This window comes from Tursiops truncatus, chromosome 5, assembly GCF_011762595.2.
Source record: "Tursiops truncatus isolate mTurTru1 chromosome 5, mTurTru1.mat.Y, whole genome shotgun sequence".
Taxonomy (NCBI): domain Eukaryota; kingdom Metazoa; phylum Chordata; class Mammalia; order Artiodactyla; family Delphinidae; genus Tursiops; species Tursiops truncatus.
Window position 1 is genome coordinate 24,052,613 of NC_047038.1, and position 25,863 is coordinate 24,078,475.

The 25,863-nt window shown below is 35.1% G+C and overlaps 1 protein-coding gene across 1 annotated transcript in view; it reads right to left on the reverse strand.

Moving 5' to 3' along the window:
- Positions 1–25,863, reverse strand: part of LOC109548754 (uncharacterized) — a 117,504-nt gene that overhangs the window by 43,768 nt on the left and 47,873 nt on the right. Inside the window, exon 4 of the mRNA XM_073804919.1 lies at positions 14,324–14,432. The gene's annotated coding sequence lies outside the window, so the exon portion shown is untranslated. The remainder of the gene's footprint in view (positions 1–14,323; positions 14,433–25,863) is intronic.

The following is a 25,863-nucleotide window of genomic DNA, read 5'->3' on the forward strand; positions in this document are numbered from 1 at the left end:
CCACAAGTGTTTCTCATTTTTTTCCCTCCTCCCTCAGGTGGAATGACATAGCTAGAGTGGGCTGGAGTTAGGGATATTCCTTCCCCCAGTTCCATTAGACTCTGATAAAACTCAAAAAGTTAAGCTCTGGTTAGTTTCTCCTGAGGTCAGGCCTTGTTAAAGAGAACAGAGTGTTCTGGTATATTTCCAAAAGGGTTTCTTTTTTCACCCCCTGCTGGAAGCATGAGGGGTTATTTTCTGTTATTTCCTGAGAGCCTGGTGGAGCTCATGGAGGTAACCAGTGCCAGGGTAGGAAAACCTGAACTATAACTGACAAACTGCTGGTAGCTCAGTGTGGACAATTCAGTTTAAAACCCCAAGGGCACCCAGTCACAGGGGAGCCTGCACTAGTTTCTGAGGTTTATCTCCAGGAGTGCCTGCCACCATGTTCTCACAGTAAATGTTAGATTAAAATCACCTCATGCCTCCAGCAGGGAGAGGGGGAAAGGAAGCCTTTTGAAATACAGGAGAACAACACTCTCAGCAAGTCTGAATTGAGGAGAATCTAATTAACTAGAAGAAAGCAAATATATTGAAGCTATGTTTTTATTATGATGTTTTTTCCTGAATATATTGGCAGATGATTTTAGTTAAAATATTATACATTTCCTAAAGTTGTTGTTTTTTAAAATCCAATTCAGACAGAATACATGTGCCAGCTTCCCTGGGACAGCAACCGATACACTAACTCTGTTCATTTCTTCTGAGTTAACAGATAACATGGTCTTAGTAACTGAACTCAAGTACCTTTAATCTCATATACCAAAGTGAGTAATGGCTTAGGTATGGACTGTTTTTGTGTCACAGAGATTATGCAACTCCAGGTGAAAAATAGTGAAGGATTGTGTTCTTGTCAGCTGGCTTAACTTTTATACACAATTTGTAAAACTTTGATCCTAAATATTTCAGATTAAAAAAAATAGCGGTGGTGGGTTTATAAAAATTAAGAAAGTGAGTTTAAGGAGCAAGAAAGAATAGGGAGTATAATTTCTGAACTTCAAGACAATTTCATACAAGAAGTAGAGAAATATTAATGTTAACATGTTAAGTACAGGAAAAGTGACAGTCATTTAATCATAAAAGAAGTTTAATAAATCTAAATGTTTTATGATAATTGACAGGAATTAAGTTTAAAAAGTTTTATGTTTCTCCCCCAGAGAAAACTAATTTTACACTTTTGTGCTCTTTAGAAACATTCCTACTAAGTAACAAAATTAAAAGTTAACTTTTGATTGCTGGTTGTGCTTCGCTGGTTGACAGAAATGACCTTATTGCCCAAAGAAATTTAATTACCTATCCATCTGAATAACTTACTTAGAGCAGAGAATTTTGGGTTACTCAGATAGACTATAATAATGTCTAAAGGATGATGTGCTCTGATATAGAACAGCTGAAATAATGGTAACTGAAATCAGTGACCAACAGAATTAAAGGAGAATCAAATCAGCTGAGCAGAGGTTTACTAAACATTGAGGAAGCCTATCTATTCTAAATGTATTTAGTCTTACACAGCAAAGCAATGTCTGGAAAAAAAGTTTTACCTGAGATTTTTAAGATTTTGTGTTTTTTCTACCATTTAGTATGGTTTGGTGAAATAAGAGCCCAGAAGGCATGAATCAGGAAACAGTCCCCAATGATTTTTCTTTTTTTCTTAGTGTATGTCAACAATGGGTGCATCTTTACACGAATTTCTGAGGAAACTAATATCTAGCTGTGCATAAATCCATGCTACTAAGACATTTTAAATGAAAAAGAGTACTTATAATTAGCACGTATGTGGTAGAAGTCAGCTTCTGAAACTACTAGAAGCTGCTAATTTAGTTCTGAAGTCTTAAAACTTAAAAGGCATGAAAAGTGCTATATATATGAGAGAATTCATCTGTTGCTACGATTTCTTTTTTACATCTTTATTGGAGTATAATTGCTTTACAATGGTGTGTTAGTTTCTGCTTTATAACAAAGTGAATCAGTTATACATATACATATGTTCCCATATCTCTTCCCCCTTGCGTCTCCCCTACAATTTCTTTTAAGCTATCACTAAATGGCATTTTCATTTCGCATGCTTTCAACTATTCCTTACATTAAAATGACTCTGATTTCTATATTCTCTTTTGATTTCCTAAGCCAAAAATGTGCTAGACAACTAAACATCTCAACAGGCACCTTAAATTCAATAAACATAAAAGTGAAAAATCATGACCCCTAATGAACTTCATTATGACCCAGCCCTTCTGGTTTTTGATTTTTTGTGGGGTTTTTTGGAGAATAAAAAAAAAAAAAGAATCAATGCCTAGTAACCTACCTACAGTAAAAATCTGGAAGTCCTTCTCCATTAAACTCCTTTCAACATTGTTGTACCCAGGCCACTTTGTAAAAACAGGAGGAAACTCCACCCAAAACTTGGTTTGAATGTGGCGACAGATGATGACACACATACACCAACAAGGTATGAAAAGATTTATGACTTACATAACTGAGCTCTCCAGGACAAGCAGAGCTGTCACGAGCAAATCCAAAACGGCATGAGAGAAGAAGGAAAGCAGACTGAGTTGAGGCTTTTATTGTGGTCAAGGGGCGGGCCTGGGTGGGGATTCCCAACAGAAGGCAGGGATTGGGCGGTTTGAATCTCCTACACGTGCTAAAGGAGGAACACCTGGGCTTCCTTATCCTAGTGCCCAGGTGAGAGGCACAGGAAGAGGCAGTGTGAGGCTTAAAAGCTATTTGCAGTCAAGTATCAAAATAGAGTTTAACGCTTTATTACAAATCTCATCCACATAATCACCAACATGTTCTTCCAATGTTACTACACAAATTTTTCTTAAAGTTTTCTTTCCTCTCTTACTATCTTATTTTAGTTTTAAGTTATCCTCTTTTCCAAATATATGTGATATATTTCTGACTCATCAGATTACTGTAATTTTGTATTCAAATTCTATCCTTCACACATAGAGTTTCTAGAACACAGCAAGAATTATACCTTTTTCCCCAAAGCATTACCTCCTCCAAAAACCTTTTGTCCTTAAACAAAACTAAAGGACATCTTTACCATTGTACATGCAATTTGATTGATCTATTTATTTTTCTTCTATCTTTTATCTATCATCCATCAATCTACCTCCTTCAATAAGTTCTTTAAATGGGAGCCATGTCTACTAGTTACTGTATCATGTTAATCACCTCTGTGTCTGGCAGAGGGAATGATAATAACAACTGCTGAACATGTGAACATTTGGGGCTCAGGACCACAGACCCAATCATCATTGAAGGCTCCCTATCCATGGAATTACATTTCTTTGATACAATCTGAGATTTAGAATTACATTAAATAATTAGAATTATTTTAATTAAGAATGAGATCAAAGCTCAAATAATTCAAAACACATTTTCAGTCTTTATGTAATTTAGAAAATATATTTCTAGCTAATGATGAGCAGGTGATAAAGTAAGTTACACTTCTTCAATTTCTCCTTAATGTGTTTGGTGGCTTTTCCCACTGCACGCTCTTAGGAAAGGGCTTCACTTCAAGATCACAAAAGCACTGCCTACTTTGAATAAAACTGCATTTGCATAAAAACTCATTAATGACCAAAATACCATATTCTAAAATTTCAGCAAATAATAGTATTTGAATAAAAATTTTTTAAGTTTTCAACATAACATTTTGAAATGGAAATATTAGACAGAATAATTATGTATATTCAGTTTTTCCCAACATGTAATGCATCTGCACCTTTAACTTACCTGCATATGTAATAATGGATTTCAAAAGTAACTAAACAGAAACTTGAATATAACTTCATTAATTATTTTCTATTATGTTAAAGGGGAGAGACTAAAGTATTGCAGAGTACATGGAGTGGTTTTTCTTTTTCAGTCTTTGTACATGAAATTCATAGTATTTAATGTATTCAGATCTTTTATATGCAGGTATTTCAAGTAGGTCTCAAGCCATTTTATGAAAGCAAGTATTCATGTTTGATTAAAAATGTATGAAGGGCTTCCCTGGTGGTGCAGTGGTTGAGAGTCCACCTGCCGATGCAGGGGACACGGGTTCGTGCCCCGGTCCAGGAGGATCCCACACGCCGTGGAGCGGCTGGGCCCCGTGAGCCATGGCCGCTGAGCCTGCGCATCTGGAGCCTGTGCTCCGCAACGGGAGAGGCAACAGTAGTGCGAGGCCCATGTACCGCAAAATAAATAAATAAATAAATAAATAAATAAATAAATTAATTAATTAATTAATTTAAAAGAATGTATGAATATTTAAGTGCATAATATTATATTGAAACTGAAGTAATTTTAACAGTTGTAAACTTGCCACCAATGGAATGTGAAAATCCCAACAGCAAATGTGACTGCAGCTTAAAATCTATAAGTTTATTTGGATATTATAATTGGCATTTCATGGACTGAAGTAACATGATTATGCAGTGTGGCTTAAAGGTAGTCTATAATAAAATAAGGGTTAACATTCTTTTCATTTCCTTTCTGAAAGTTTCAAAATTCATATTTCATTGGTATGTCATGTATTACTTAGAAGCAAACTATTTCGTTTATACAGCAAAAATGCAACTTTGACTAGCTTCATTATTCTTCCTTGAAATTAAAACAGTCTTCCTGTGATAAAACCATATCAAGTTGTTATGAAGATATACTGTGTTTCAGAACCTAGCAAACTTAAGTAGAATTGAAGTTTTTTATGCATGTGAAGGTGTACATTTGGAAAAAAATGCTACATTTTGCAATAATAACTATCTTGTATTTCCCTTTATATGATATGCTTGAATGTAGAATTAGACAATGAAAGAGTTACAATATAACCTGTCGATTATTTTATAATGTATAATCTCAACTGTTTCCATAAAATAATAAAATTGACTAAATATAAATTATGTATCTATGTGTACTTTTGTGATCTGTATGTACTAAGGATGAATTAGCATGTTATTGTCTTGAAGTGTTAACTAACAAAATGGATTTGTAAACTTATATAAATATTTTCTAGCTCGTGTTGGCAAATTTTACTTAAAAAAAAATATTTTCCAAACTCAACTTAACTTTAGTAGCCATTGGCCAAAAACAAAAGTGGAAATCTCAACAAAATAAATAAGCCCCATGTGTCAAAAAATAACATAGAAGTTACCACCGCCCCCCCCCACAAAAAACGCCGGAAATACTAGATGACTTTTAAGAATGAAATAAAGGAAAGCTATGGTACCTATTGCCCACCAGCTTACTGAAGTATTATTTGATAAAGCACTGAAAAGTAAGATAGCAGAATTTATCCTACAGTATACTAAGGACTGATATGAGTTAATTCTAGTCAGATTGAATCAATATTCTTATGTCAGACTAAATTAGACCCTGCTGTAAGAAATACCCAGGATAAAACTAAGGGTCACATACAAAACCAACACACCAAAACTACAAAACATTTTTGAGAACAGTTAACAGAAAACTAAATAAGTGGAGGGATATTCTTTGTTTGGAACATTTCACATTTTAAAGATGTCAATCCTGTTAACACATTCTCTGCCAAAATACCAATAGTGCGCACTCGCTCTGATTAAAATAGCAAAATCAACTTTGAAAGAGCATAAAGATGCATGATTTCATCTACCAGTTATGAAGAGCTACTAAAAGAAAAGCCGTCAAAAAATCTACAGAAACCAAGAGAGGGTGGTATAGATGCTAGGGTAGCAGACTGGAACAGAATAGACAGTCTCAAAACCAACCTACATGTACAGTTAACTGATAACATTTCAGTGTAGCGAGGAGAAGATGGTCTCTGCAATAAATTCTGTTGGGTTAACTAATTGTGAATATGGAAAAATTAAATATTATTTTACCTGACACACAAATATTAATTCTTAATGAACTGTATATTAAACTATGAAAGTTAACAAATTACTTAAAAATAATAAAATATTTCTATTAACTTGTAAGCAAAGATTTTTTAAACAGGACACAAAAGTGCTAATCATAAAGAAAATATATTGATAAATTTGACAAGATTACAAGTTTTTTATTCAAAAAGAAACTATAAGAGAATGAAAAGGCAAACGATAGAGTGAGAGACAATATTATTATATATATATATCAAAAAAAGGCCTGTATATTTTTAAAATTAAAAGTAAGAAAATAAGTAAGGGGCTTCCCTGGTGGTGCAGTGGTTGAGAATCCACCTGCCAATGCAGGGGACACGGGTTCGAGCCCTGGTCTGGGAGGATCCCACATGCCGCGGAGCAACTGGGCCCGTGAGCCACAACTACTGAGCCTGTGCGTCTGGAGCCTGTGCTCCGCAGCAAGAGAGGCCACGATAGTGAGAGGCCCGCGCACCACTATGAAGAGTGGCCCCTGCTTGCCACAACTAGAGAAAGCCCTCGCACAGAAACGAAGACCCAACACAGCGAAAATAAATAAATAAATTAATAAACTCCTACCCCCAACATCTTCTTAAAAAAAAAAAAAAAGTGAGAATTGGGTAGGCTCTATCTGAAATATCCCCAAATAGCAGGTAAATATGTGAAGATGTGTTTAAATTCACTAATAATTATGGAAATATAAATTAAAACCTCAATTCAGCATCACTACAGCCCATTTGAGTGGTTAAAGTGAGAAATACAGACAATATTACACGTTGATAGAATATGGTAAAAATAGAATTCTTATACACAGCTGATGGAAGGGTAACTTGACATACATCCTTTACAAAACCATTTAGCAATAATTAACCCAGACCAAACATCTGCAAACAAAATGGTACAGTATCTCCACCTTAAGGGGGCAATATATTCATGAGCACACTAAAACACATGTTGAAGCTATTCATAGTAGCACTAATCCTAATAGCCAAAAAATGTAGAAGTAAAATCACGTGTCCATTGATAAGTATTTCAATAAATGTAACTGAGATATATTCATACTTTATACAGCAATTAAAATGAGCAAATTATATCAATACACAACAAAGTGGATAGGTATGAAAAACACAGCATTACAAGAAGCCAGTCATAAAAGAATATAGATTATATAATTCCTTTTATCAAAAATTAAATAACAAGGAAAATTATTAAGAATCAGGATAGTAGTTATACTGGAGTGAACAGCAACCAGAAGGAGAAACAAACGGGGCCTTTGAGGGTGTGCTTAAGTTCTATCTCTTTATCTGTGTGCTGGTTTTATGGGTTTATTTAGTATATAAAAATTGAGATGCATAATTTTGTTTTTTAAAATTTTCTCCTGGTACACTAATATACTGATAAAACTTTGCTTAAAAGATAATACAAATGTCTACTGGCTGTTAATAAATATACAACTCCATTATTATACTCTATACAGGGCTTTAAGTGAAACATGAAAAGTATTAATAACAACAGTAAAAAGCTGTGTCAAGGCCTCTGAGTGCTGAGATGAAATCTTATAGCTTTGAGTAACTAAAAAGAAAACAATATTGCAAAAACATATTGTTTTCAAATCAAGAAGTGAAAAAAAAAGTAATAACAAAATAAGCCTGAAGAAAATAGAAAATAGCAAGGAAATAGTAAACAGGGACAAGAGTGCTTCCACTTTCTCTGTGTATGTGGTGTCTTTTTTTAACATTTATTTTTTCCTTCCAGTTTTCTTGAGATATGATTGACATACAGCACTGTATAAGTTTAAGGTGTACAGCATAATGGTTTGACTTACTTACATCACGGAATGATTACCACAATGAACAATAGGTTCAGTGAATATTCATCATCTCATGTAGATGCAAAATTAAGGAAAAACTCTTCCTTGTGATGAGAACTCTCAGGATTTACTCTCTTAACAATGTGCATAGATAATGTAGAGCAGTGTTAGTTATCTTTATCAGGTTGTACATTGCATCCCTCGTACTTATTTGCCTTATAACTGTAAGTTTGTACCTTCTGACCACAGAAGGTACAAAGAATAAGGTACCTTCTGTACTTTATTCTCTCTCCCTCCACCCCTGGCCTCTGATAGCCACAAATCTGCTCTCTATGAATCTGTTTGTTTTTGATGTATAATTGACCTAAAACACTATGTTAGTTCCTGGTGCACAACAAAGTGATTTAATATTTTATATATTATAAAATGATCAACAGGATAAATCTAGTTACCATCTGTCACCATACAAAGATATTACATTATTTTGATTATATTCCCCACACTGTACATTTCATACCCATGACTCATTTATTTTGTAACTGGAAGTTTGTACCTCTTAATCTCTGTCACCTATTTCTCTGTTTATGGTTTTTTTTAGTAATTAAAATACATGAAACAAATATGATGTAGTATTGAAACTGGCTATATCTAAGGAGTGGATTTATAGATGCCCTTTTTAATAGTTTTTTAATGTTTTTTTATTTTTATTTTTTTAATATATATTTTTTTTGTTTTTTGGGTTTTTTGGCCATGTGGCGCGGCATGCAGGATCTTAGTTCCGACCAGGGATCAAACCCATGCCCCCTACGGTGGAAACGCAGAGTCCTAACCACTGTACCACCATAGAATTCCCTTAATATTTTTCCTTGTGTGTCTTTGAAATGTTTTATAATAAATTATTAGATGAATAAAAATGTATATTTGGCTTAGCTCTCTATCATAAATCATAAACATTTCTGCTGAATTTTTCTGTCATTCAATCAAACGATGTAAGGACTTTTTCTCCACTAAAATGTTTTAAATACAGAAAATTTTTACGCTTCAGAATTACACACCTTTAAGTTTATATAGACATCATGGAATGACAAGTATTTTTAAATGGTCACAGGAGTCAGGGAAACATAGTTACTATGGGGAGAGTGCCAGCTCATAAATTGTACTTATTGTTCAAATGTCTCTGAAGTCACGATTAACTGCATGCGTTTTTCACCTAGAGCTAAAACTTTGCTCCCTACACCAAGATCAAAATGTTAATGTGCTTTCTATCTTATGTAACAGTAGCTCTGTCTGTTTTCTCCTGAAAGCAGCTTATGCAGCTTAGAATTAAAGGTGCCTTGGAACTTTTCAAAACATAAATTAAAACCTGAAGCTATACTTATGCTCCAACGATAACTTTGAATAAAATGTCTCTTTAACATCAAACATCTGAGTAACCTGATGTAAATTTCCCCATTTTCATTATTTTTCTGCACTTCAGGCTCAACTTTGAAAGTAAATTTTTATTCTAGCATGCACATTCAATCTAGTCCAGATGGAAATTGATACCCACATCTATAATACAAATGAATGCTTCATGTGTGCATGTGCATCTATATCTATCTATCTTCCCACCTACCTACCTATCTGCATGTCACACTTTTAAAATTAGCATTGTTTCAATTTGTTTGGTCCTATCTACTTTGAAATATCTAATAAAATTAAAAGAATGTGAGATTTTAAAATGTACTAAGAGATGCATTTTCTAAAATTTTAAGATAATTTATTTAAGCATAATATATTTCTTATGCTTTCTATTTTTTCTATCTATATTATATATTTTGTTCAGAATTCCACCATATGTGGTAAAAAACGGCAATAATCACCTAATTCATCTTCCTATTTCTAAACATAACTCAGCAAATCCATTATCTATCTATAACAAGTATCTTTTAAAGAATAATTTAATTATTTGATAAATACATTGTCCCAATAGATAAAGTCTGAAGTCTCTTCCATAACACACAAAATCTGCCACTCATTTAACACCCTCAACTAACCTGTTCCCTTCTTGCTTAATCATCATCAACAATAAAGAAAAAGTGCTTTCTCATTTACACAATCTAATTTCACTCTTCTGTGTCTTTCTTTATGCTTCCTACATGAATGACCATATTCCTTTTTACCACAGTTTTTATTTTTCATTTTATTCTTAAGTTCTCACCTGTTTCTAAAAAGCCTAGCCATACCCAATCCGTGTATTTTTTTCCAAATACATCCTTCACTCAGCTCAGATTGCCTCTCATCTGTTCTCTGTAATACCCTACATTTCTATATACTTGTCACTATCTCCGAAGGGTAGGTAATTTATATATATCCCAGTTATTAAATATACAAATTACAATATACAAATATATTCACATACATATGTACATATATACAATATTATAAACATATATGCACATATGTATGTGTATATATAACTGCACATAAATGTATACACATATCTACATGAATATATAATTTAAAATGTTTCAATATTAATGTGTGGTGGTTTTATTACCCATTTAAATGCCACTGAGGCCACACTGTCTCTGTTTAGCTATATAATAGAGAGGATAGATTTGAACCCAAGAATACCTGAGCTAAATAAGCTAGTGCTTATTTCACAATGCTACATGTTTCTAATTGATGTATCAGAATTAAATGAAGTGAATCATCATAAGATAAATGGCTCAGTATCATATTTTAAACAAGAAATTTGTTTTTCAATTTTTTTTCCTCTGAAAGTATTTTGATACCCAAAATACATAATTATTATACATTCCAAAAATTATTAAATGTCATTATGCTTAATTTAAATTATTTAAACTGATATACAATTATGGAGTTGGCAGATATTATCCATAATCTTAGTGAAAGAGTTCAAACATATTATTAAAATTGAATACAATTAGAAATAAAGAAGCTGATTTCTAAATATGAAAGATACTTTTTTACTTCAAAAATTTTCTATGTAAAATGTATAGATCCATGAATGAAACAATTAATTCATATATCCAAAATTATACCAGAGTACTGTAAAAACATTTACTATTTGTAAAAGGAACTAAATTAACTTTTCTTTATATTGACATCCATTACATCATCAGGTTTTCTTCCATATGCATAAAACATAATTTGGTGTCATAAATCTAGCCAAAAATACAAGCGCCCATATAACATCCTACTTATGCAAATAGTGCATCTGTTGTTGTATAAGGAGGCCAAATACTTTCTCCAACTAGACTCAGAAATTCATAATACAGGAAAGATAAAATCAAAGATAAAACCAAATTCTATTAGAAATATTTAAAATGGTAATACAGTCATACAATATCATTATGTGCATGAAGTCACTTTAAATTTCATAGGATATTTGGACATTAAATCATACTTTCATAATCCAATACCCATTGCTCCCAACGAAGAAAAGTTTCCTTTGCATTTTAATCAGTATAATTGTTACTTCTCAAACTATTTTACATTATCATACTAACAGTTTCTTTTCTGGTTAATATTAAAATCTTCCCAATAGTCATCTATAACAGGAGGTTAAAGCAAGGGTAAAGTAACATGACATTTTTCTTAAATTTAAATATTATATAGAATCATTTTCTCTGTATAAGGAAATATTGCATGTATACTCATGCTTTTATTTGCATTAATAATATGTATGACAAACATAAATAATGCTTTATAGTTTTAGAAACATGTTTACATAACTTTTTTTTTTTTTTTTGGTTTCTCCACAGGGCATGCAGGATCTTAAGTTCCCTGACAGGGATCAAACCCGTGCCCGATGCAGTGGAAGTGTGGAATCTTAACCACTGGACTGCCAGGGAATATATTAAAAAGTCTAGCTCCAGGCCCAGATCCTATGTGTGATCTTTCAATTCTGACTGTAGGCCATCACAAGGCTTCATCTGGCAAGTCTCAAAGGGGAAAGTAGCCCTCTGTGCACCAGACTGAGTGCACATCTAAGGCATTACAGTTTTCTGGAGAGAGATGTAAACCCAGATCCACTGGCCTCCTCCGAGTCCCTCCCTGGCCAGCCATGCTCTGAAGGCTCTTTCTATTCTTAGCCCAGGTGCCTTCATTCAGAGGCCTCCTGGTGGAGGGGATGGAAGTTTAGGCTGAAGCACTGTTCAGGAGCTCCTGCTTAGACCTCCTTTTGGGGTAGGGGAGCCTTGACTAAGATACTTCTCCACTCTAACTCAGTACTCTTCTACTCCTAGCCCTTCCCTCTCTCCCACCCCCAAGCTCCCTGGGTCCACAAAATGTCAGGAGTCTTTTATTCAAGTCTTCTCAGCAGTGAGAGTATTACCCCCACTTGTGCTATGTGTCGTCAGACTGACACTTCCCAATACCAGTCCAGGGGAAAAATAGAACATTCCTGCCTCTCTTTTTGGCTTCCTGCCTACTCTGTTGCGGTAAATGAATAAAGGCTTGATTCTCATTTCAGTTTGGCTCCTTGTCCTAACTGACCACTTCGACACCCAGCAGTTCAAAACTTAATCTTATGTTTCTCCCAACCACTCTGTGAAGACAGTTGATCAACTATTAATCCCAATATATCAAAGAGAAAATCTGATACTCATGTAGAAAATTACATGCTTTAAATATAAGACATGTTTTACTGAATTCTGCCAATGACATTTAAGATTTGCTAAATGTGTACTGCTACTAGGTTTGTGCTTCACTAAATACATTTGAATTTATTATCTCATATTTAATAAGAACTGAGTGATGTTAGGTATTACTCACAGGAGAAACAAAATCTAATACTTATGTTGCCCATGGATAGAGTTCAATACAAAAGTAATGATCTCCAGAATATACAATTTATGAAACAATTACTGATACTGACCTCTCTTTATGAAGTGATTTGTATTTTATTCTAAAGATGTTTCTGAGCCTATCTATTGCAATTGTTTTTTCTCCTAAGGGTATGATGCACTTGCATCAATATCAGTGACCAGAGATTCACTATAAATAATCTGTAATGATGAGGCAGGGGAAAAGGATATAATTAGAAGGATTCATGACAAGGGGTTCTCTTCCACCTCCCACTAGGGTGTCCTGCCACATACTGTCACCAACGTTTTAGAACACTGATAAAACAAATAAAAACAAAATCAACAACAACAAAAAGAAGTGAAAGCCAAGCATTCTGAACCCCTTCTCAAAAGTATATTTTTTAAATGTTTATTTTGTATAGTAATAAATAGTAATACATTTCTTGTTTCCAAACTTAAAATTCTCAAAACAATACACTGTAAAAGTCTAGTCTCATCCTTGTGCCCCAAATAAGTAGTCCTGAATCTAAACGCAGATAAAAAAAAATAGTGTCTTGAAGAAAATTCTGAAAATACTGTATGCATATTCAAAACAACACATATATTGTTTTTCTGCATTTTTTACACTAATGGCATTACAGTATTAACAATATTCAGTAATTTACTTTCTTATATTTACATCTATTTCATATATTTATGTCTGTGTTCTTAGTGGTCAATTCATACCAGTGCATATACCCATTCCTCATTCACATTTCAGCTACAAAGAAACTTGACTGACATAACTTATTTACCCAGCAATAAATGGATGAGCATCTTGTTTCAACATTATTTTGCCATCAGATATAATGGTGCAGTCAGCAATAGTGCAATAAATAACCCTGCATATGTTATTTTTTGTATGTACAAATATATCTGTAGAATCAACTACTTGAATGAAAATTACCAGGGAAAATGACTGTAGAATGGCATCTTTGAAAAATATAGTTTTAAAGTGATTTCTTTGCTATTAATTACTTAATGTCTGTGACAACCACTAGAATATTAGCTCTGTAACTCTGTCTCTGATAAAATTTAGTGCCACTCCAAAGTGTAATAACACTGTTTTGCATCGTGTCCTTGTTGCTGTTATTGAATGAATGAATTCTATGGACATTATGAAATGACAGGTTGCTTATCTAAGAGCTGCCTATATATCCTTAAGCTACACACTCTCTCTCTGGAACACTTGGCATCATTAACTGTTTTTTCCATTTTGAAACATTTTATACTATTGGCTTCTTTTGGCTTACCACTCTCTCCTAGCTTATACATTTATACTATTGGCTTCTTTTGGCTTACCGCTCTCTCCTAGCTTATACCTTTATACTACTGGCTTAACCTCTTATGCTACTGGCTTCTCTTTTTCATTTTTTTGCTGTTGTTCTCTGGGCCTTGTTCAAATACCTAAATGTATTTGTTGGAGTGCCTCATGGACTCATCTATACTTATCTAAATAATCTCATCTGGTCCTTTGTTTACACTTACCATGCTGTGCCTTCCCACAGACATACCTTCAGCACTGATCTTTAGATGTTTATGTTAAACTGCCTTCCTGGATGCCTGAAAACATCCCAGTTTTAAGTGCATCACACCACCACTACCCACTCTGTTGCAAATGCTGGAATGCATTACTAATATGCATGTCTAGGCCAAAATTCTCTCTTAGCTATAATATTCACTAGGCTCCTAACTTTTCTTGAGTCTTGCTCCCCTGAAAATCCATTCTTCCCACAGCAGACACAGTGATCACTTACCATGCTAATGCAGGTACTGTCACTTCTCTTCTTCAAGCCATGGAGTGGCTGCTCACTGTTCTTGCTTTCCTTTCTTATGTCATCCATTCTTCTTCCTGATCATCATTCTCTGTCAGGCACAATGGTCACCTTTACATTCTATGATTCATTTGTCAAATATTTATTGAACAACTATTATGTGCCAGTCTTTACCTTCACTGACAGGAACACTGCTGATAAAAAATGGGAGGTAGTCAAAAGGTACAAACTTCTGGCTATAAATAAATAAGTCATGAGGATGTAATGTACAGCCTGTGACTGTAGTTAACAATAGCATATTGTGTATTTGAAAGTTGCTATGAGAGTAGATCTTAAAAGTTCTCATCACAATGAAGCAAACAATTGTAACTATGTATGGTAATGAATGTAGCTAGACTGTGCTGATCATTTCATAATATATACAAATAATGAATCATTATGTTGTACACCTGAGACTAATATAACATTATGTCAATTATATCTCAATTAGAAACTTTTTTAAATGGAAAAATCCCTGTTTTTATAATGCTTAATTATTTTCAGAGGAAAACAGGAAATAAAACACAAATAAATACATAATATGGCAGTGGTAGAAAGTACTAAGAATGAGGAAAAAATAAACAGGTTAAGGTTAAGGGTCATAAAGTGATGAGAGATGCAGTATTTACAATAGGGTTGCTAGTAAAAGCCATAGCTATAACTGAGGAACAGAACAGTAGGAAGAAAGAGGAGCATTTACAAAGGACCTGAAGCAGGAATATTTTCTGTGCGTTGAAAGAAGAATGTGACCAATGTGGCTGGAACGGTATAGGTGAGTGAGCAAGGAGAAGGAATTGAGGATAGTTTATCAGGAGGGTAAGATTATGTAGAGCCTTGTTTGATATGAAAGTTCTTTGGCTTTCATTGTGAGAGTAGAACCACAGAAATATGACACGATCTAACTTCAGTTTTGGAAAGATCACTCTCAGGGTAATGTGGAAATACAGTGGGTGGATATGGAAACAAGGATGAAAAGAGGGAGACTTTTTGGAGGCCAATGCAAAAATCTAAGTAAAGGTGATGGTGCCCTGAACACAGGCTAAACAGTGGAGTTATTCAAAAGTTATCTGATTCAGAATGTATTTCAAACTAGATTTGCTAAAGAATTTCATGTGAAAGATGAAATAGAGGCATCCAGGATGGAACTGTGCATTTTTTGTTGTTGTTTGTTTTTAGCTTAAGCAATTAGAAGATGCAGCAAACTGACCAATTTTAGAAAAAGCAGCTATTGGGGGGTGGTGTCTTGCCCTGTTCACAGGTCAGTTAACTAAGGTGGATCCAGAAAAGGGGAAAAAGGGCTGGCGCCCCTTGTCTCTGCCCGCACTGGGCCTGCGGCAGGCTCTTGGTGCTGCAGCCAGGCGTCAGGGCTGTGCCTCTGAGGTGGGAGAGCCAAGTTCAGGACACTGGTCCACAAGAGACCTCCCAGCTCCACGTAATATCAAACAGTGAAAATCTCCCAGAGATCTCCATCTCAACGCCAAGACCCCGCTCCACTCAACAACCAGCAAGCTACGGTACAGGACACCCTATGCCAAACAACTAGCAAGACAGGAACACAACCCCATCCATTAGCAGAGAGGCTGCCTAAAATCATAATAAGGCCACAGACACCCCAAAACACACCACCAGACGTGGACCTGCCCAACAGAAAGACAAGATCCAGCCTCATCCACTAGAACACAGGCACTAGTCCCCTCCACCAGGAAGCCTACACAACCCACTGAACCAACCTTAGCCACTGGGGACAGACACCACAAACAACGGGAACTACGAACCTGCAGCCTGAGAAAAGGAGACCCCAAACACAGTAAGTTAAGCAAAATGAGAAGACAGAGAAACACACAGCAGATGAAGGAGCAAGATAAAAACCCACCAGACCTAACAAATGAAGAGGAAATAGGCAGTCTACCTGAAAAAGAATTCAGAATAATCATAGTAAAGATGATCCAAAATCTTGAAAATAAAATGGAGAAAATACAGAAAAGGGGAAAAAGAAACATCCAGTGAGGCTGGAGGATGGAGTTAGAAAATATTTCAAGGAGGGAATGATCAGCGCTGTCAAATGCTGCCAAAAGTTCAGGAAGATGAGGAAGAAAGAGTGAATATTGGATTAGGCAATATAAAGGCTTTGATGACCTTGAGAACGGCCTTTTTTGTGGAATTATGGGTATATTAGCCTGATTAAAGTGCGTTCAATGTGCAATTAGAGGAGTGCAAATGAAGACAGGGAACACAGACAACCCTTTCCAGGTTTTTAGTGTAAAAGAAAAAAAACCCCATAGTTTCTACAGTGATGTGAGGTCAAGAAAATATTGTTTTAATTGAGATGGGGATAATATAGCATATGTGGGTAACAATGGGAATGATCCAGTAGAAAGTGAAATTTTAAAGCAAGATGTGACACTGCAAGAGAGAGAGGTGGCAAATGCAATTAAGAATGGATGGGCTTCCAGCGTACTTTCAGTTCTTTCAGTTTCTGCTTTGGCTAATTTGAGGTTCTATTTTTAGTGTATAAACATTTAAGATTGTTATTTCTCCTTGGTGAACAGACCCTTTTATCAATATATAACATCTTTTTTCCCTGGTAATTTTCTTTGCTTTGAGATTTACTTCTGATAGTAATATAGCTACTCAAGCCTTCCTTGATTAGCTGTTGCAGAGTATAATTTTTTTCTATCTGTTTGACCTTAAACTATCTATATCATCATTTTTGAAGTGAGTTTCTTATAGACAGCATATAGTTGGGTCATATTTTCTTAATGCGCTTTGACAATCTATGTCTTTTAATAGATGTTTTAAAATAATTTACACAAATGTAATTATTGATTGATTTGGACTTTTTTTTTTTTTTTTGGCTGCACCACACGCTATGTGGGATCCTAGTTCCCCAACCAGGGATTGAAACCACACTCCCTGCATTGGAAGCATGCAATTTTAACCACTGGACTGCCAGGGAAGTCCCTGGACTACTATTTTTTGTTATTGATGTTCTTTCTTTTCTGTTCCTTTGTTTCCCCTTTTCTGTTTTATTTTGGGTTATTTGAATATTATGTTCCCGCTTAATTTATCATTTGTAATTTTGCGTATATCTCTGTATAATTTTTTTAGTTGTTATCCTAGGACTTCAAATGCATACAGACGATTTAAAATCATTTTTCTACTTCAAGTGAAATTATATACATATATATATATATATACATACACACATATATATATATATAAACTATACATATATACTATGAATATATTCTCCTCTAGAGTTCTTAAAGCATGTTTAGCAATTGAAGCGTGTGTATGTATATATATTATGCAATTGCCAAACACTTGCAAATACTGACTTAAATATTCATCATTTCTGCTGCTCATCCTTCCTTCCTGATATTCCAGTCTTCTAGGTTTCCTTCTGGTACCATTTCCTTTCTTTCTGAAGAACTTTCTTTAGTAACAATTTTAGAGCTTATTTGCTGGCTATGAATTTTTTAGTTTTTCATCATCTGAGAATGTATTTTCACTGGCTATAGAATTTAGCATTGACAGTTCTTTTCTCTCAATACTTTAAACATGTTGTGCAACTCCATGGTTTCTGATGAGAAATCTCTAATTATCTGAATTATCGTTACCCTGAAGGTAATACTTTGTTTCTCTCTCTGCTGCCAGGGCAGTTACCAATGCCATGGCACTGTCTATGATCCGGGGCATGAGGAAACAGAAAAAGGTAGAAGAAAAAAAAGTTACAGGGGTTTTTCTCGACTCACTCTGAGCTTTAGAAGTTGAGTTTCCTGCTCCTTAAGCCAGAAGTAGAAAGCTTCTCCTGGAGCTCTCTGTCTGCACCATCACATTCTACCCAGGTTTCCAGCTAAGCTAAGTTCACATGAGGGGGCTAGAGGCATCAGAGAGGAAAATAAAAAGTAAGATCACGTAGGTTCAATGGTGCTTTGAATCTGGTCAGGCAGTTTCTGTCTACTTTTCAATCCTCAAATACTTTCCCCATGCGTTCTGTCTAGATCTCATTGTTGCATTCCACAGGAGAGTCAGGGTGGCATATGTGGACACCATATTACCTGGATAGAATCCTAAGGAAATTTCTTATGTTTTCACCTAGGATTAAAGGATCTACAGGAATAATTTAAATGGAAAATGAAAGCAAAGAAAGTTTTCTTGTTTCCACCTTATTGTTTTCTTCCACATTTCAGTTAATACATAGACTATTTCAATACACCAAGTGTACCTATTTTATATCTGCTATCATATGCACTGCTTCTCCCATCTTGTACACAGGTATATTATGTTTTGTACCAGTCTTTTTTTTTTTTTTTTGCGGTACGCGGGCCTCTCACTGCTGTGGCCTCTCCCTTTGCGGAGCACAGGCTCCGGACGCGCAGGCTCAGCGGCCATGGCTCACGGGCCCAGCCGCTCCGTAGCGTGTGGGATCTTCCCAGACTGGGGCATGAACCCGTGTCCCCTGCATCAGCAGGCGGAATCTCAACCACTGCGCCACCAGGGAAGCCCCTGTACCAGTCTTTATCCTAACCAAGAGACATTGATTTGAAACGATTCTGTTATCCAACCTACCCAACCTACTCTGGGAATGATTTGATCAATGTCTGTGGTTTGTATGTCCAAAGCCATTGTTAAAAAGTTTGAACTTATAAAAAAAACATGATGGATAAATGTGTTGGGATATGTTCACATGTCTGAGACCATTTGTAAGAATATTAGGTCTGTCTAAAATGCTTCTGAGTCAAATAACTGAAAGAGGATATGTCACCAAAACCCTGTAATGGAGTTTCCCTACACTGACTACTACTCAAATCCCAGTTCCTCTATCAGTCATCATAGTCATTCTCATGCAATGGTTTCATTTTCTGTGAAAATCACAAATACAATCACTCAAAAATATCTGCAGTCACTACACTATGAGGTTGTAGACAATTTGGAGTAACTGTCTTATAAAACTGATGAATGTTAAAATGTCCTTTGTGTTAGTTACAGGATGTGCTTACAAGTGAAATTACAGTCATTGGAATAGCTGATAGTTTCAAGAAATAAAATCACACATTTCACAATATTTTCACAACTAGAAACCAAAGAACACAATTTTGTGATGTGAGGTGTAATGAAAAACATGTTATCATCAATTCAAACTATTTATATTTTTATATATAAAGTGAAAGCCTGTAACTTTAACTCTAACAGTGAGGAAGTGAGAATACTTTGTGCTTGTAATGAGATTTCAGTCAATCAGTGGAAGGATAAGCAAGCTGTGTTACCTTTGCCAAACTGTCAGCTTATATAACTACCTTGTGGGAAAACCACTACTAATGTTCGAGAATTCCTAATGCCTTAGAGCTCTCTTCATGTGCTATGACATGATAATAAGCTATGCCAGGCTGTGTGGGCTCTGTCTCTGCCAACTCATGAATATATTTTTCAAAAAGTTCCATAAACAGACGGGAGTCTAAGCTGCTTCTGTCTTCAGAGCCTTCTGTCAAGAATTTAGAAGCTCTCTTGTTGGAAAGACAAAATTAAATCGAAGCCAAATTGAAAATGTCAATCCTTACCAAGAAAATAACATTTAGGTCATAGTCAACTCCAAATGGTCTTAACATCATAAGAAATTGTAATTTCTAATCCAAAATATTTGAATATCTAAATTATATATTAGTGAGGCGTATTCTGAGCTCTGTAAAGTCTGTGAGAAAGTATCATATTACTTTCCTGCTTTGCCAAAGCAGTGTTATGAGTAACCTGGCTCTTTTTTTGTTCTTTACGGTTTACTCTTCTACTTTTTTCACCTGGTTTCCTTGTTTCTAGACTTCTTTTAAATTGATGTTGAAGGGAGGATAAAGTTAATTGTCATCATGAAGAGGTAGAAATATATGCTTGCTTGTTTGTTGTTTTGTACTTATGTTGCAACTTGCAGAGTCATCACTATATTGGAATCATAATATGGTAGATTGCAAAATTTGCCACAAATCCATCCTTTCTTTGTGCCCATATCCTTTGTTAGTGCATCACTTTGCCATACGATTTCCTTTGACCAATGGGATATTAGCGAATTTGACATAGTGGGGCTTGTTTATTGGCTGCTTCAGGAAATGTAATGGACTTGGAGAAGCATCTCTCAGATCCTCCTTTATGGGAGGATGTATTTTCCAGCTTCAGGGAGTGCGGTTAGCAGACTACCTACAGTGATCACCTCCCTCAGAGTCTACCTCAAAGATTCATGTTGCTGGAGGTGAAGCCTTTCTGACAGTCACTACTCAATCTAGAGCTCCCAGATGGGCTGGAGTGAGGATTCACTGGAGTTATTGCACAGTTTGACTTCTCTCTCTCCCTAAATATGCTTGTTTTTGTTTCTTTTTATAGATGTTGGTCACAAATAAACATCATGCATCCCACAGTCCATCTCCAAATTTGATCCTGAAAAATCTGTCCTGAGACAGAACTCCATCACCATGTAAAGAAGCCTGGATTAGTCTGCTAGAAGAAGAGATAACATGCAGAGAATAGATGAGCTATTCCAGCAGAGGCTCCACTGAACCAACCAAACAGTAGCCAACTGGTTAACAGATTAAAGACACGGGAGTGAGCCCAGCTGAGATGAGCAGGAGACTCACTCAGCTGAGCCCAACCGTGGTACAGGCTAGCAGTTTGCGATGGGATTGATGGTTTTTGTTTTAAAACACTTAGTTTTGTAGTGGTTTAGCACAGAGGAAAGGTAACATTAAAAAACTTTTGACACCCAAAACTGAAGGACTGCTGAACAATTGGGAGTTTGGGATTGACATGTACACACTGCTGTACTTAAAACAGATAACCAAGAAGGACCTACTGTATAGCACAGGGAGCTCTGCTCAATACTCTGTAATAACCTAAATGGGAAAAGAATTTGAAAAAGAATAGATACATGTATATGTATAACTGAATCACTTTGCTGTACACCTGAAACTAACACAACATTGTTAATCAACTATACTCCAATATAAAATAAAAATTAAAAAAAAGGAACAGGCAGTAGTGATTCACTGATTTGAATGAAATTCAAACTAGCAAAAGGACCAACAACTTGGACTAAAGGGGTACGAGTTACTTAAACTGTGAAGGGGCCTCTGGGCCCCCAACTGTCTACAAACAGAAAGCACATGGGCAGAACTATTAAGCTGCAAACATGGACCATTTCTTAAGAAAAATAAAGGAAGTCTTGGAAAAAAGAGTAAATAATTTGGAGGGCAGAGCCAAGAGACTCAAAGAACGTTGAATGGGGGAGGAATTCCCAGAGCGTATCAGAGAAAGAATGACAGAGGAGCCACTTCCAGGGCGCAAAATCTAGGTATAATGAAGGTACATCCTCTGTCACCAGAGAGCTGGGTTTCAGAAAGCTAAGGAGCAGCTGCTCTTATGGGAAAAGAAGTGTCCAGTGTAAGTAACCCCTCTCTCAACACTACATGTTGGGTGAGTCAGTTTCTCACCCAGTTAGGGGAAATAAGTTGAAATCCTTTCATTAATATGTTAACAGAATAATTTTAAAATTGAATTTTGACAGTAATCTCCTTGAAATTGCTTATAAAGAACGGTAATATATTGCTGAGTTTCTTATGCTACTTTTAAACAGATAATATCTTTTCTATCTTAGGACCTTAAAATATCAATGCCAGGTTCTGTGTTCATCAATTTCTTGGCAACAAAATAACTTTAATCTGATTATTCTTGATTTGAAAATTTGCTAATTCTTTTGTTTAATTTGTGAAGAATAAGTTTGGTAGAATGTTTAGATTCTATTCAAATATAGGTATCTATTCAAGTATAGATACCCTATAATTGTAGGAGGTGAATACGACCACATTTATAAATATTGCCTAGGTGGTGTCATACCTAAGCATGTTGTTTGTAAATATTGATGGGTTAAAAAAAATCAGTGGGCAATTCATTAAAATTCAGATGGCGGGAATTCCCTGGTGGCGCAGTGGTTAAGAATCCACCTGCCAATGAGGGGACACATGTTCAAGCCCTGGTCCGGGAAGATCCCACATGCCACAGAGCAACTAAATCCGTGTGCCACAGCTACTGAGCCTGTGCTCTAGAGCCTGCGAGCCACAACTACTGAAGCCTGTGCACCTAGAACCCGTGCCGCAGGAGGAGAAGCCACGGCAATGAGATGCCAGCGCACCGCAACGAAGTGGTCCCCTGCTTACCACAACTAGAGAAGGCCCGTGTGCAGCAACGAAGACCCAACGCGCAGACAAAAATAAATAAATAAATAAATGTATTTCTTAAAAAAAAAAATTCAGATGGCCAAAGAATCATGTTGGTAATGTTGTATTGCTAATAAAAGCTAGGAGCTCCAGGATTTGTGAACTGTAATTCTAAAGGAATTCATTGATAATAGAATCACCTAAGTGAATATATTAGATAGTATAAGAAAACATACCAGTGATCCTTTTCCATATAACAGAAAAATGAAACACTTTGAAATAACATTTTTTTCTATGTCTATCTTTTTTAGTCTTAAAGAAATGATAAGAACTGGGTTACCATAAACATAAAATAGTCTCAAAGATATTTGTTCAAAATACAAAATCCTATTCTACTCCTTCCCATATGAATCAGAATTTTAGAAATCAAAGCCCAAGGAATCAAGCCCAGAAGTTGATTGAATAAGTGCTTCTTAAAGTAATTCTTAAAATAGAGCACTTACTAATGAATATTTTTATGTTGATATACCATCTACTGCTTAGTAAGTATCCACCTTTGACATGCATTGTATGCAAATGCCTCTCAATCTCATTTATTTTACTGCTCAAAACAAGCATATGATGTAGATATTCTCATACCTATGCTCCAAGTGTAGAAACTGTGGTGTAAAAGTATTAAATAATTAGCCAAAGTCACATAAATATTAAGGAATAAAGCCAGGATACAACTCAGTTCTGTCTGACTTCAAAGGAGATAATAATAATTTCTCATCTAAATACCCTAACATTTTACTTTGATTCCTCAGGTCTTAAGCTGACTACAGCAACCAAATTCAGTAAATGAAAGCTACTATAAATGTTATCACTGTGTATAGATATTCAGAAATTGATATCTAAATTGTATGATAAACAGACACTGAAATTAGAAGAAATCACTAGGATAAACTTAGTGGTATCTGAATTTAAATATGTTTTATTTCTTGAAAGCTTCTACTGTACTCCAACTTCAGGAAAGGCTGGGAAAATAGCATAAAATAATAAATACATAAACAGTATCAAAGGGTTATAAGGTAGGTGAAATAAATGCCAACAGATAGACTGGAGTAGGTAAGATTCTTGCAGGAACAAAACATTTATGAAGTATTCATCACCTTGTTGATGGATGCTCTCTTTCTACACACACACACACATACACACAGACATACATTTTTTTCTTGTGGTGTCTTTGGTTTTGGTATCAGCATAATATAATACCGGCTTCACAGAAGTCACTGAAAAATGTTTCTTCCTATTCTACTTTTTGGAAAGTTTTGTGAAAGGTTGGTGTTAATTCTTCTTTAAACATTTATAAAAATCCCAGTGAAGTCATCTGGTTCTGGGCTACTTTTTTCCAAAAAACTTTTTTTTTTATTACAAATTCAACCTATTTTGTTGTTATAGGTGTATTCATATTTTCAATTTATTTTTGAGTCAGTTTTGGTAGTTTGTGTCTTAACAGGCATTTGTCCATTTCATTAAGGTTATCTAATTTTTGCATTAATTTATTTATGATGTTCTCATAATTATTTTTATATTTCTGTAAAATCTATAATAATGTCCTCTCTTTCAAACTTGACTTCAGTAATTCAATTTTTCTCTATTTTTCCTCTTGGCCAGTCCAGCTAAAAGTTTGTCAATTGTGTTGATCTTTTCAAGGAATCAACTGTTGGTTTCGTTGGGTTTCTCTATTGTTTTCTTTCCTTAGCTCTATTTTATTTGTTTCTGTTCTAACCTTTACAATTTACTTCCTTCTGCTTGCCTTGGTTTTAGTTTGTTCTTCTTTTCCTAGTTTCTCAAGGTGGAAACTTGAATTGCTGATTTGATTTTTTTCCTTTTTTTCATATAGACTTTTACAAATAATGTGTTTAAAGCTGTACCCCATAAGTTTTGGTATACTGTATTTTGTTTTCATTTATCTCTAAGTATTATTTAAATTCTCTTGAGATTTATTCTTTGATGCATTGGTTATTTAGGAGTAGATTTTTTTTTTATTTCCTCCTATATTTACTTTCCCAAATTTGTTATTGTTTACTGATTTTATTCTCTTATGGTTGGAGAACATACTTTGTATGATTTAAATGCTTTAAAACATATTGAGGCTTGTTTTATAGTCTAGCATGTGGTCTATCCTGGAAACATTCCACATGCACTTGAAATGAGTCTGTCTTTTGTTGTTATTGGTAGAATGTTCTATAGTTGTGAGTTAGTTGTGTTATAGGTGGAGTGTTCTATAGTTGTACTCCCAAATGGTCTATAGTATTGTTCAAAACCTCTATTTCTTTATTCATCTCCTAATTAGTTGTTCTAATCAATATGGAAAGTGAGGCACTGAATTCTTCTATTACTGTACTGCCTATTTTTCCATTCTGTTAATTTTTGCTTTATATATATGTTGTTAGTGCATATATATTTCTAATTTTTTTGTCTTCCTGATACATTAACATTTTCATCATTATAAAATGTCCTATTTGTTTCTAGTTACAATTTTTGTACTAAAGTTTGTTTTGCCTGAAATTAGTATATCCAATCCAGCTCTCTTTTGATTACTGTTTGCATGTATATCTTTCCATTCCATTACAATAGAATCAATTCATTTTTTCCATTATTTTTCCGTTTACTTCAACCAATTTGTGTTTGAACCTAAAGTATCTCTTATAGACAGCACACAGATCACATTTTTTATCCTTTCTATCAATCTCTCCCTTTTGAATGGAATGTCTAATCCATTTATATTGAGCATAATTACTCATATGGTAGAGTTATGTCTGCCATTTTGCAATTTATTTTCTATTTTTCTTACTTTTTTGGTTCCTATATTTTCTATTATTGCCTTCTTTTGTGTTAAACAGGTATTTGCTAGTATACCTTTAAAATTTTTTTTGTTTTCCTTGAATAAATGCTCACTAGATTGTTGCAAGCCTTTGGTTAATTTACAGAGTTCTGAAAAGGTTGATTTTGCCTTTTTTTTTTTTGGCCAGTGTTCTCATTCTTTTTATGGAAATTAGGGTTTTTGGAGGGCCTTATTCTGCTATTCTCTCTGATGTCATCCCTTTGGACCTTTTTTTTGTTTTTTTTTTGCGGTACATGGGCCTCTCACTGTTGTGGCCTCTCCAGTTGCGGAGCACAGGCTCCGGACGCACAGGCTCAGCGGCCATGGCTCACGGGCCCAGAGACCGGGGCATGAACCCGTGTCCCCTCCATGAGCAGGTGGACTCTCAACTACTGCGCCACCAGGGAAGCCCTGGACCA